The sequence below is a fragment of the Ursus americanus genome, chromosome 12 (assembly GCF_024610735.1).
Source record: "Ursus americanus isolate L20-20 chromosome 12, mUrsAme1.1.p, whole genome shotgun sequence".
NCBI lineage: Eukaryota > Metazoa > Chordata > Mammalia > Carnivora > Ursidae > Ursus > Ursus americanus.
Window position 1 is genome coordinate 61,005,872 of NC_142138.1, and position 14,649 is coordinate 61,020,520.

Genomic DNA, 14,649 nt, shown 5'->3' on the forward strand with positions numbered 1-14,649 from the left:
GTAAACCGTAGACTGGACGTATTTGAACAGATCATTAAAGAACTGGAAAATACTATTGAGGAACTCACCTAGAACACAGCATGGAATGATAAAGAGATAAAACCACTGGATGTCAAGACAAACCAAGAAACAGACTGTTAACTCTAGAGAACAAGCTGATGGTCACCAGAGGGGAAGGGGTGGGGGATGGGTGAAACAGGTGATGGGGATTGAGGAGGGCACTTGTGATTTGAGCATTGGATGTTGTGTGGAAGTGTGGAATCACTATATTGACTATATTGTACACCTGAAACTAATGTTAACACTGTATTTTAACTCACCGGAATTTAAATAAAAACTTAAAAAAAACCTCCTATGAGATGCCAGTTGGAAAACACAGAAAGTGGATGGAAAGACTCCAACTTGGCCCTCGTAGGAATTCCCGAAAAAGAGAATAGAGAGTGGCAGATAAGACATATTTGTGGAGACTATGGCTGGTAAACTTCTGGACTTTAACACCAATAAAAGTGTACAACTAATGCTGAGCAGGATAGATTTCTCTGAAGCACCTTATGTGACCTAGCTCCTTACTAACTCCGTGACTTATTTCTTATTGCGTTCTTCCTCACTCATTCTGCTTTAGCCATACTGGCCTCACTAATCCTCGAACAAAAGAAACTCCTACCTTAGAGCCTCTGCACATGCTCTTTCTCTATTTGAAATGCTTTGCCCCAGGATAATCTCTATGGGTCATTCTCTCATTCTCTTTAAGTTTCCCTTCAAATGTTACCGTATCACAGAGACCTTCCCCGATAGAAGCAAGTAAGTATTTGCTTAGGAAATGAATGACTGAATGGGTAGGTGGGTGAATACTATCCTTTCTCTATGGCCACCTTACCTACCCACATGCACGGGGTACTTAGTGCAGTGCTGGGTGCATGGATAAGTGTCCAGCTTAGTTTTGATTTAAAAAAAATCCATGTGAAGTCCTTGTCTATATCCTAAAAGCTGACATCACTGTGTGTGCATATGAATTTATATTTCGTGACAGATATGTTTGATCTATTTCCCCTAAGTTTCATTTTTATAATAGGACAATTAAATCATGGAATTATAAAGCTTGAAGGAGGTTTAGAGTTCATTAGCTAAAACTTCCATGTTTTACATGTGGAAAAAATGGTGGCCAACAGAGGTAAAATGGACTCACAGCCAAGCAGTTTAACCCAGACTAGAAGTCAGCCTCTTGACTGAGTCCAGTGTCCTTTTTTACCATGCTACATGTCTGCTTTATCCTCCTTACTTTCTGAGAAATTGGGTCATAAATAATCTTATTCCCCCAATGAACATCTTCTTAACATCTATGAACACATGTGTTGTTTCCAGGTAACAATAGATTACCCCAACCTGCTTTGGAGAATTTGGGGCTTCCAGGTGTCACTTCATTAAAAATGTAATTTTAACGTGTTTTTATTTCTACAGCTTCTTGTCATTAAGAGCCTATAATTAAAATAATTAGAAGAAGAATCTTGCCTGTTAATCAGTCTACATTTCAATAAAGCATTTTAAAATTCACAGTCCAAAGCTGTTACCTTATTATTTAAGCATGAGTTCTATTATATAAATTGTCACCACAGGACAGCCAACCAGTTATTTATAGAAAAAAATCTGTTAGCTTTTCCTTGGTAAACCAATGTCACTCGATGCTGAAGTTATTGAAGAAATTATAGGGAGACGGAAGATGGGTGGGTTGGCATCCCCCCAGTGTAACTGGGCTCTGGAAGATTTCCAAAGCCTCTTTTGGATGCAGTGTACGTCAAGAGGGTTGAGAAGAAACACAGTTTTGGAGCAGCAGTGAGAATTCATGGTGCTAAATTTTGGGTGTCATGCATACATATATATACACACAGACATATGTATGTGGTGATAGTGATGAAAAGATTTTTTAAGCTGCTATAATTCAGGAAGGCTGCATTCTAATGGTACAACCAGGTTTGAGACACTAAAAAGCAATGATAATTATAATCGCTATAACTGATTTTTCATTGTATGTATTCTGTTCTCTATTTACTGTAAGCCTGTCCCTTTAATCCTCCAGAAGCCTTGTGCTAGAGCATTTCTGTAGGACTACTCTATTTGCATTGCCTACGGAGGTGAGCTTTGCATGACCTAGGAGGGTCTGGGCTGGAAGGCCGCTAGAGCTCACACACAGGGTTTGGGACTGATGCCGTATATTTATTTCATGACCCTGCTAACCCCACTAAACACACACTCCCCTGAGGTCCTGTAAGCAATATAACTTCTTTCCAGAAGCAAGATGATAATACAACTAATGAGAATTAAATTCCATGTCTTAAGAAATAAATATTTTTAACAACCAGCATGAGATAAACATCCCAGTTGGGATTTTAAAACATTTTTTAAAAATTATAAGTCTTCCTCTAGCTCTGGACAAGGAGCTTTATGACAGATTTGTGGAGTTGGAGGAGATAGAAAGGAAAACTGGAACATTTGACCTCTTTCTGTGGCTGATAGACTCTAAGATGTACCCCCCCACACCTCCTATTCTCCACATCCTCGTGTGACCCCCCTCCCCTTGAGCGTGGGCAGGACCTGTGACTTGCTTCTAAGCAACAGAATATGGCAAAGGTGGTGGAATGTCACTACTGTGATCACGTTATATAAGATCGTAACTTCCATCTCGCCAGCAGACTCTCTGTCAGTGGCTTTGATCAAGTACACTGCCACAGGAGAGGTCCAGGTAGCAGGAAACTAAGGGCAGCCTGGGGTTGATAGAGGCCTTCAGGAATTAAGACCCACAGTCCAACAACCTGTGAGTAACTGAATGCTGCCAACATCTTTGCGAGCTTGGATGCGGACCCTTCCCCAGTCAAGCCCCAGCTGAGACCCCAACCCTGCCTGACCTCCTGATTGCAATCTTGTTGGAAACTTTGAAGTGGACGATCCAACTAAGTCATGCCCAGATTCCCGACTCACAGATAAGGTGTGTGTTGTTTTCAGCCACTAAGTTTGTAGTAATTTACTATATAGCAATAGATAACTATTTTTTAAAAGATTTTATTTATTTATTGGGCAGAGTGAGACACAGCAAGAGAGGGAACACCAGCAGGGGGAGTGGGAGAGGGAGAAGCAGGCTCCCCACTAAGCGGGGAGCCTGATGTGGGGCTCCATCCCAGGACCCCAGGATCACTACCTGAGCCAAAGGCAGACGCTTAACGACTGAGCCACCCAGGCACCCCAATAGATAACTATTGCACACCTCAATGATAAAAGGGCTGGGGGGGTGTTTCACATTTTGAAGAAAGAAGGAGAAGATGTAGAAAATCAAAAGGAGTCTGGGTACAGATACCAGAGGGCCCTGGGTTTGAGTCCCCGCTATGCCATTCAGTGTCTGCGTGACCTAGAATTAGTCCCGTATCTCCTTCATACCTCAGTTTCCATATCTACTATGAAGATAGTATTTTCTGCCTCATCCTGCTATTTGCAGGAGTAAACCAGATATAATATTTAGTAGATACAGTAAACCAGATAGTATATCTGGCCGATGAAATGTTTAATAAATGCTACTTACCGCCATAGACTTCCCCTACTGGAACAATGCTGGCATGATATAGCTAGCGAGGTTGGTTTTGTTAGCTTTTTTGCTCCCTCCAGTCGGGACTTTATGTTTCGGAGAGGCTGAGTGGCCTTCCATTTAGTCCTGAAAAGGTTTTATTCTCATGGGTATTATAAATGTTCTCTTCTCTGTATGTGACATGATTATCTAATTCCTTTTTGTCTGAAGCAAAACTAGGGAGATATGGGAATTATGGGGTATTAAGAATCCTTTTTCAAATAAGGAAACAGATGACATTCCCTCAGTGACATGAGTATCTGACCTCAGCCCCGGTACACGAGGCAGCTCCGCGTGCAGGAGAGGCTTCATTAGCTGGCTAAGAGCACTTAGCTGTCAGTCACAAATTTCCAGCAGCCTTTTGCTTTCTTCGTCAGCCTTAACATATTAGAAATTGCGAAATTTTGATCCTCCACTTAAATGGTGTGAGTAAACGCAATGGTAAAATACTTCAGTCTGCAATGCAAAAATTTCTTAGACTCTGCCCAGGCTACACCTATCCAACAAGAAGAAGCTGTAATTTTGTTTGGGCACCCTGCCTTGGTGACTCACAATCAGTGGAACTTTACACTTAAAAGTAGTCCATTTGGGAAACCCAGGGGAAAAAAAGACATCTGCTTTGTAACCATGTGATGGATATCTGGACTACAGGAGCGCTGGGTTGAACTTTTTCAAGGAGAACCCATCCTTCACCCTCCTGGAGAATTATACGAAGGTGCTCTTTTCCATACCCCCTGCCGACTTGTCTTTCCTTTCCTTACAACAACAAAACAAAACAAAACAAAAATGTATCCCTGCTATCACTCTGTGTATAAACTGATTAGTTGAAAGATGGGTTCAAATCTTGGCTCTGTTGCCTAGTTTTGGGCTTTCTGGGAGGATCACTTCATCTCTCAAGGACTTGGTTTCCTCACATTTATACTAAAATAGAGAGAGTAACTAGAATCTGGAAGGATGGGTGTAAAGGTACAATGAGGTAAGATATGTGGAGAGGCCAACCTCAGTCCTTGTCTTCTGCATACACATACTGGGGTACGGAATCCGTTCCAGGGAAAACACCTTAATTCTTCTCTTTTTCTCTCTATGCTACATTTCCCTCCTGTCCGTGCAATAAGCTATCTAGTACAATGCTCAGAGATGTCCCTTCTGTTTCAAAGTATATTGTAATTCCAAAGATTGGCTTACGATGCCCTGTTAATGGAGATAACAAACCCAACATTTCATTGAGCACTAACTATGGGCAAGTGCTTTGCATATATTCATTCATTCAATCCTCACAGCAACTCCACGGAGAAACAGATGCCCGGAGAGGTTATGTGACTTGCTAAGGGCCAGGAGAAACAGATGCCCGGAGAGGTTATGTGACTTGCTAAGGGCCATGCAGCTCGATGGAGTTAGGAATCAAGCACGGTTCTCTGAATTCAGAGTCCACACTACACTGCCAGGAAGCACCGCTGTGTATCTCCTGCAAGTGCTTGTTTCTTGAGTACTCAGCCTCTAAAGCAGTGGAACCAAGGAAACGGGGAGCAAAAAGTTTTGCCAGTGGGTCATGAGATGCAAATGCAGTTGGTGGCACAGACTCGTTCACGCCTGGGTTCCCAGACACGAGTGTGCTGACTTTGGGGGAAAGAGCCCCAGGTATTGGTCCCTCCCTGGTGGGCACATACTTGCCGTAAATGTAATGTTGAGCTCTTTGCTCTTGCTAGCTGCCTGGAACCTTCAAAGGTAGGTGCGCTCTTAGTAGAAAGTGATCGCTTTAACTCCCATTAATTATCAATATATTCTTATGAGAAATATATCATCCACTATAAAAGAAACCACTTAAATGGCAGTGCTGCTAAGCAGCTGCACCTCCACCAGCTTCTGAAAAATTACATAACCCCTGTGAGCAGCGTGGTCCATCAGCAGCTTTAATATAGTTTGTATTTTCTTACTTTCCTTTAGAATCACTGTGATCCACGAGCCTCCAAAGCCTAATCTATCCAAAGCATCAGTAATAAATCATAAATATTTATAGCATTTAATCATGAGGCAGCCAAAGAACTAAAGAAGTGTTATATTATTCCACAGTTCATTAAGCACCCAGCATGCTTATAATCCAAAGGTGAGGTCTGTGAATGGTGTCTTCTGCCCCCGGTCATCTTTCCCCTCTTCTGTAGGAAAAAAAATCACGAATGCTCGAGTACGCTTACGTTGTAGCAGGTGTGGACCGAAGTCAATTAGGCAACACCATCCCCGATGTCCTAGAAATGTATAATTTACCAGAACAACCAAACGTATCCTCCCTGCCATCCCATTACAGAGGGAGGAAGGGAATGGTGGGGTGGGGTAGGGGTGAAGGGAGGAAGACAATTCCTGAGCCCTCCTGTGAGCTAGGCAATAATAGTTGGAACATCACATTTACATAATTAATGACACTATTTCACTTCAATTCCCATATTCCCTTTGTTTTATTATTCCTGAAAAAAATGCCAGATATATTACTCAGTATACAAGAAGAACTAATAATAGGATCCATTCAAATGTGGAGTGGGGGCTCCCTTTGGAGATAAGAGTCTTATCACAGGCAGCGTTCAAGCAGAGATGGGATGCCCTTCTGTCGGGGGGTTTGAAGAGGGGATTTCCTATCACAAAAGATGACCAGGATCACTTGACTAGCAGATAAAGATGCAAACCTCCTTTTCCTTCTCTGCAAAAGAGGCTGGACCACTGCTTTCCCACACTTAGTTGAAGAGAGCGGGACCTCGTGACCCCGTTCTGACCAATGAGATGTTTGCAGAAGGGAGGGTGGGGGAGGCATCAGGCTCCTTGCTTAGCGGGGAATCTGCTTCTCCCTCTCCCTCTGCCCTTCCCTCTCATTTGTGCTCTCTCTCATCGTCGCTCAATTAAATAAATAAAATCTTAAAAAAAAAAAAAGCTAAAACACAGTTACCATGTGCTTACATAAAAACCTGTACACAAATACTCATAGCAGCATTATTCAGAATAGCTCAAAGTGGAAACAACCCAAATGTCTATATAACCCTGTGTTATATCCATACAGTGGAATATCATTCGGTGAAAAAAATACAGTGGAATATCATTCAGTGACAAAAAAGAATGGAGTACTGATTCTTCCCTTCAATGGATGAGCCTTGACAATATTATGCTAAGTGACAGAAACCAGACACAAAAGGCCACATACTGTATGGTTCCATTTGTATGAAATGTCCAGAAGAGGCACAGAGAAAGAAAGGGGATGGTGGTTGCCAGGGGTTAGGGGAAGGGGCGGGAGATACTGATCGGCTGCTGATGGGTACAGGTTTCTTTTGGATATGATGAAAATGTTCTGGACTTCATGGTGATGATTGCACAGCCTTCTGAATATACTAAGAAACACTGATTTATACACTTTAACAGGGTGAATTTTATGACATGTGAATTAAATCTCTTTCAAAAAAGAAAAAAGAGAGGAGCCTGGTGGCTCAGTTGGTTAAGTGTCCGACTCTTGATTCAGCTCAGGTCATGATCTTGGGGTCATGAGACTGAGCCCCGCATTGAGCTCCTTGCTCAGCAGGGAGTCTGCTTGAGATTCTCTTCTTCTCCCTCTGCTCCCCTCATCTGCTCATGCACACACTCTGTCTCTCTTAAAAAAAAAATGAAGATAAAAAAGAAAGAGAGAGAGAGGCTCAGCTGGTCTAGCAGTAAGTCCTCTTGCCTGTTGTTCTTTCCTCCATTCCTTCTCATCCTGGAATGAAAATGGTAAGCCGGACACGCGGCAGCCACTTTATGATGATGAAGACAAAGACCATTTGCTAAAGAGGTTGGACAGAAGGGATCAAGGCCCAGTAAATGCCCTTCTTGCTTAGGTTACTGTTTGTCAAGTTTGCTGCTGCTGGTAGCTGAATGCAACCCTTCCAAGTAATAGACCTCCCAAGTTTAAGATTTTATGAAAAGCCGATTACTATTAAAATGGAAAGGAATTGAAAGGTTATGAAAGGTGGTATGTAGAGAGATGTAGAAAAATAGTTCTTTGCAAGATGTAATTTAAAGAGGATTTCCCATTTTATAGAGATGTTTTAGTACTCATACTGTAACAAGAGTTTCAGTTTATGATGCCACACTGTGACACAGAGTAATGAAATGTGAAATATGTATTTAAAGCATTTTTAGGAAAATGCAATAAATATAAATAATTACCATTATAACCATTCCATGAAGACACGCTATGCAGTCAAAGATGACAAGTCTAGTTTTGGATTGTTTCCAAAGTGCCTGTGAAGAAACTCATCAAGGTAGGTCCTTGTTATATCGCTAGATAAGACTGAAGACATTGAAAAACTACAACTTGTTAAGCAATAAATAGCCATAATCTGAGTATAAGGGGAACTATTATGAGTGAAGACAGTATAAAATATGTTGACACTTAGAGTCTTTTCTGAGATATTAGCAAGTTCCAGTGCCATTTTAAACCAAACTTTCTGAAATCCATGCTCATTAATTCTCCGTCTAGTTTCACACATTTTGACTGAATGGACAGGTATCTTAACATCCCTCCGTGACTGATTTTCCACCCCATCCCAATGTTATAAAATTCTGGAGCTCTGAATTTTAGAATCGCTGACTGAATGAATGCATTGTGTTGGGTTTACTTACATTGGCTCTAGCAAGCAAAGTTTGATTCTTGTGCATGATTATTCTCAGAAATAATTCATGTGAGAAGAAAGGTGGTCCCCAAATCTTTCACTCATCAGGCATTTTAAACTACCAAAGCTTTTGTTCAAAGACTGAAAAATCAAATTAATCACATATTTGCTTGAGTGAATAACAGACAATTATACCATGAATTCAAACAATGCAGACGAATTGAGCAACATGAGTTCAAACAACACAGACAGGCCAAGACAGTTTTGTTTTCTTTCTTAATTAAAGTTTGGGGAAGAGATAGAAAGGACAGACTATGATAATCTGGTTAATATCCCCCAAATGTCTTCTTTATTTTGCTCCCAAAGACCCCATCTTAGTGTTTGTCTTTATGGACGTATAGACGGCTCACAATCTGGAAAATCACACTGTTCTTCACGGGTCACGTCTTGAGTAATACGTTTTTCAGCTGTGCTCCTTTGGTTTCGAATTCAATAGGTATGTCATTCCCAGCTGCACAAAGAGCAGACAAGCATGTGTGTGAAACCCCACTGAAAAGTCGCAGAGATTACAGGAATTTAAGGAAGTATTATGGTGACGGTGTTACAAGTGGTATTTTATATCTAATTGTTCGGCTAATCTTCCATTCTGTCTCTCCCGGTGGGTGTATCAGCTTCCAAACCACTCTCTTCTGCAAGTTCTTTGGATAAATGCTCAGTGAAAAGGCCACATTTGATACAAAACTGTGAAACTGTGGACAATAATTTTTCAGGGACTAAAAATAATTTTTTTAAAAAACCCACGATTTCTACACTCACCCCTTCTTTCTATTGCATTGATGTCAGCTCATTACATTAAACCGTAGCTGATTGTGGAAAGGCTGTGTGCATGGTTAGCTGACAGGGGTCCTCGAAGAGTGGATGAGGAGATTATCAACTCAGGCGCCAACTGTTTTCGTTAAGCTCTGGCTGGCTTTCTAGAGCAGGTTCAAAGAAGAGAGAAACACTGTGTCGCAGACAGAAGAGCGCGGGGGTGCGGGGCGAGGAAAGGTGGCTTCACCATGTGTGCAGACACCCAAGAGCACGCTTCCTAAGTATAGGTAGAAGACATATGGAATTCCTCCAAGGCTGGAGATATCTTTTAGGGAGGAAAAGAGAAAACGAATATGTTTAGCTCGAAAGGAGCCTTTGCTGATGAAAATAATCACAATAATTAGTCATTGCATCAAAAATATATTGTGGAGAGTCGCTCAGCTGGAACAATGAGCATTCTCCACCCCACTGACCTTTTAAGAAGCTTCATCTTGTAGTTAAATTTCACGTTCATCCCCCACACCGTAACCTCGACTCCTTTCAAGGGATCAGTGGTGACGCATGTTTCTGTGCTAAGATAGGCTTATAAATACACACAGATGTGCTAAGAGGAAAGTCATTAGAGTCACGTCCAAATGCCGCAGCTACCTTAAAATAGCAGTGCGTTTCTATTACATACTCTTTAATGAGTCTGATGTATTTCTCCTTTATTTATTTATTTTTGCGTGATTTGTTTTTCGCTTTTCTAAGAAGCGCTGGGGTTGTAAAGAAGGCTTCTCGAGGAACTCGGTATGTGTTCCACGTCCACGCCTGGAAAGCCAGTGGTTTCCATTTGGTAGTAGGAGTCAGGATCTGATCCCTGAGGGACTTGGGGACAGAATCCTGTCCCCTCCCCTTTGTGTCCTCCAGGGCTCGCACAGCCCACTCCTCAAGTCAACCTGAGTGATCTTAAGAGGAAACAGAAGAGCAATTGCTTTTACTGAGGACTTCACGTCCCTCAGACAGAAAGGTCGTGAGAGTGATATTAATAAAATCTGAGGTGATAACGGCTACTTTAATGACAAGTCAAATTTTAATATTTTAAAGAATTACCCTAATATTAAGACTACGAAGATGTAGAGCCACATTAAGGGAACAGAACTCTTCTGAACGTCTGAAAGGAATGAATCTTTAGAAGAAGAAAAAAATCACCTTGGGCCAATCTTTGCAACTTCCACATTGTTTTTTTCATTAGTGAGGGAATGTGACTATTTGCATGCTTGTCATTAAAAAAAAAGGGTTTTTTTCCTTCCCCCTTGTGAAATACTACAGAATTAGTCAACTCTATTTCCATGACAGAGCTATTAGCGAACATCTAAAGCTTTCAGTGGTGCAATTTGGAAAGTGATTTCCTAATATGCTAACTTCAAAGGAACTTTGAAATCTCAGAGTGTAAGATCCAGCCCAATGTCAGTCTACCAAAGCACCATTTAGTGGCCTGTTCGGGCCACGTTTTGATAGGTCTTTAATAAGCAGCCAAGCACTGAGGGCAGCATTCTGAGAAGCACTTTCCTCTACGCCATCCCCCTAATCTTTCTCTCTGTGAAGGTGTCCTGCTGTGTAATGCCGGGAGTCCAGGCAACCTCTTCCTTCCATCTACATCTGCAAGCGTGTCTCGTGTTTAGTGCACTTTCCTGCTGCCTTAAGATGGCAGCGTGGAGATCCAGACCTTTCCTTCAGGCCAAGGACTCCAGCCACAAACCACACTGGGTAGAAGTGATGATGTGACCGCCTTTCTTCCCTAGCTTTTATTATTATTATTTTTAACCTCTCAGTAGAAGGAGGAATGGCAGGAGAGGCAGCAAAACCAAACAGCTGCTACAGATCCCACTTTCCATAGGTACGCTGCGGGGACGGCGTGAATGATTAGGCCAGCTTCAAAGCGAGCACCCCCCTTATCACCTCGCCCAAGAGCCATGAGTGATGGCGCAGGTGTGGTTTCTCCATGGCCATGTCCATCTGGGCCACATACTCTTTGAAAGTATGTGTGTGTGAACGATGCTGCAGGTGTTTGCTTCTGTGGGGGTTGGTGCGTGAGAGAGAGAAAGGTTCTGTCCTGCCTATCCTGCACGAAAGAGCGTTTTTCTAACAGTTGAGCTCTCATACATATGTAAAATCTCCTAACTGGAAAATATCATCCATTAAATTGTTCAAGGTCCTTTATTCAAAAACCTCTGTGACAAATTATTTTCAGAGCTCGGTGTCAGAAAAGGTTTGTCTCTCCTGAATAACTGGCCTGTTTGCTTCCACCAGAAAAAAGAGGTCACATAACTCATCATATTTTCCTCTTTGCCTTGGTTACTAGGAAACTAAATTTTGGATGCAAACACTGTAGCTTTCTTCTTCCATGTTTTTGCTAAAATATAATTTTCACCTCTTTTTTCCCCTCCCCACCTTTACTCCTCCTAAATCTGATTGACCCAAATGCTATTCAAAACCAAACTTGGCAGAGTTTATAGAAAATAAACTGAGAATAACAGCAACCACTTACATGAAATGTTCTAGAATATTCGATCTATGTAGTTTGCAGTACAGACTTTTTACTTTTTCAAATTCCTACCCTGTGCCCTCCCCACCTCCTACTCCAGACCCCTTAAAAAAAAAAAAAACAACTGGAACAAATCGGAAAGGAAAGTGATACCTTCATTGGGTCACAGGATTCAGAAGAGTTCCTTTGAAGGAAACTCTGAGAGAACCATTTGATGATAAAGGAGTGTTTGCTTTTTTGCCTTCTTTTTTGCAATTGAATTTGCCAGATAGAAAGCACATCTGCCTCATTAAAACTCGTATTAACCAAGTTACAGCTGATTTTTTGGCATTTAAAGTTGAACCCCACTTCTCAAAATTGGCCATTTGTGGGCTGTCGTAAGTATCATGTCCATAGATCCTTGATTATCAGGGACTTTCTAGATTTCAAATATTCTGATTCTTTCCCATGAAAAAAAGTCCCAGAAATTCCAGTAAATTTGGTGTTCACAATGTATCTCACAAAATGTCTCTTGTACTTGGTACAGGACAAAAATCCCAGGTCAAATTATAGCTCCTGATTTGGAGCTTAGAGAATGTGGCCACCAGAACCCCTAATTTTAAAAGAATTGGTTATGGCAATCTGCTGTAAGAGAAGGGCTCCGGCCTGTTGCGGAATCTCCTACCTGAGTAATGAACTCTTGCCATTCATAATTACTGACGCCTGATATTTTCTTACCAAGACCATTACTGATAATGACCACGTTCTTCCCCAGACGTAGAATTGTTCCAAGTAAGTCTGGGATCCCATATAAGACATGGTGTTTTATGACAACGATCCTCTCTGAGCCGTCCATTCATAATTAGTTCATTCACAATTATGATGTTAAAATAATTTGTTCTAGTAATATACCTAGATATATTACTATTTCCATTTTATAGATGGAAAAAACAGAAGCTCGGAGATGGCCAGTGACTTGTCCCAGGCTGCCCGGTGAAGTTTTACAACTCCTTCCCCAGCGCTCTGCCTCCCCTATGTACAGAAGTATAAGGTGTCATTGGTATTATCACTTGCTATGTAGTCTGTAAAGGTTAGCCAGATTAATCTGCCTCAGGCCCTACACAAGCACTGAGTAAGCATGGGTGTGTATACATAAATGAAGGGTCACATACCAAAGAGCTATTAGGCTAGATATGTTTGAAGAAGGTGCTGTAGGAAGAATTTTTAAAGCTAAGTTCCAGAAGTAAGGCCTTTTATATAACAATCTTATTAACATTCTACAAAACTGTTGAAAATCGATGAGGTCACTCTAGCCTATCCCTGAACATACAGAGGAAACTCGTAATTTTGCAGGGATTACTACTGCCCAAAAGGAGGGCCCAGGCAATCGCTGAGGCAAAGTGAACTTGCTTTAGGATTTTCATATGATCGTTAATATATCTACACAAAGAGCACAAAACAGCAGGTTTGGGAACTTTTGTTGTTTGAATTATATGAAGAATTACCTCTAAGTTAATTGTTTTGTACGTCTATCAGATGGAGAACTGAAGATGATTTAAGGAATTTTAAGGAAATATATCTATTCCTCAGGGACACCTGGGTGGCTCAGTCAGTTAAGCGTCTGCCTTTGGCTCAGGTCATGATCTCGGGGTCCTGGGATCGAGCCCCACATGAGGCTCTCCTCTCACCAGGAAGTCTTCTCCTCCCTCTCCCTCTGCCCCCCCCCCTGCTTGTGCTCTTTCTCTCTCTCTCTCTCTCTCTCTCAAATAAATAAAATCTTGAAAACAAAATGTCTATTCCTCAAACTGGTCCTAATGATAGCATTACAAAAATTTGTTTAAGTATAGCTGACGCACAACATTGCATTAGTTTCAGGTGTAGAACATGGTGGTTCAGCTTGTCTATGTGTTCTGCTATGCTCACCGCAAGTATAGTTACCATCTGTCACCATACGATGCTACTGCAATATCATTGAGTATATTCCTTATGCTGTGCCTTTTATCCCCATGATTTATTCATTCTGTAACTAGAGGCCTGTATCTCCCACTCCTTTTCACCCATTTTGCCCACCCCCCCATCCAGCTTCAGAGAAGTCCATCTGATGTTTTTGTTGGTGGAGGCAAAGGGAAGAGGAAAGCCAGCTTTCTAGAGAGCCAGGAGCATTGGCTTTGACTCACCATAAGCACCACTAAGTATCAATATGGCTCATTCCATGCCCCCTGTTCTCTCATCCTTTTCAGGATCTGGAACCTGTTGTTAAGGAAGAAACCTTCCCCTTTCTTCAAAAGGTTGCTTTGAAGAATCGCTGTTTTTGTTCAGCCCTGTTGTTCTTCCAATGCCCTATTCCTTGTGTGAGAATATGAAAGATTGTTTGCATTTCAAATTCCAGAGGTTTGCATGGTAGAGATGAAACTCTGGCTGGGGTGTTTTTCTTTGTTTGTTTTGTTTTTTGGATAATTAAGATTGGTTTGTATCTTGTACAAACATTCTTCTCATTCATTAAAAGTAATGTAATCGACTATTCAGGCATGGAATTCCTTCAGTTCTCCAAACACATGACCCGTTTACTTCTCCACAAACTGGAGGACTGGATCAGCCTCTCTTGGCTGGTGAGTTACTGGTTTCCATTACTCTTGGCCTAGGTGTATTATCAGGAGCAAGGTTCCAGCTTCAAACATTTGGTCCTTAATCCCACATATCATTTCTTAAAATTATCAAGATGACTTTATTAAGCAACTACTGAGCTACCTCATGGATATTGTCAATGGCATAGACTTTTTCTCGAGAGGGAAAATTTAGTTTTACCCTTGGGAGTTTGGAACAATTTTTTATTCTTTCACAAAGTTAGGGTGGGTTCTCTTGGTTTTTTATTGTGTTTGTGTTTGTTTTAAGTAGGCTCCACACAGGGCTTGAATTCATGACCCTGAGATCAAGACCTGAGCTGAGATCAAGAGTCAGATGTTTAACTGACTGAGCCACCCAGCCGCCCCAAAGTTAGGACAGTTTCATACTTAACCTCCCAGATAAGAGTATATTTTAAGGAAACTGCTGAATGTTTATACTCAGGTAATAGCAAGAAAGATCTGAGAAGTAGAAAA

General features: G+C 41.5%; 1 long non-coding RNA gene across 1 annotated transcript; it reads right to left on the bottom strand.

Annotated features, from left to right (window-relative positions):
• Positions 1–8,573: 8,573 nt before the first annotated feature.
• On the bottom strand, positions 8,574–9,620 carry LOC148109205 (uncharacterized). The gene is made up of 3 exons (XR_015726216.1): positions 9,519–9,620; positions 9,052–9,370; positions 8,574–8,746 (listed from the first exon to the last, which is right to left on the bottom strand). It is a non-coding gene; the product is annotated as an uncharacterized LOC148109205 (long non-coding RNA).
• Between the last annotated feature and the right edge of the window lie 5,029 nt (positions 9,621–14,649).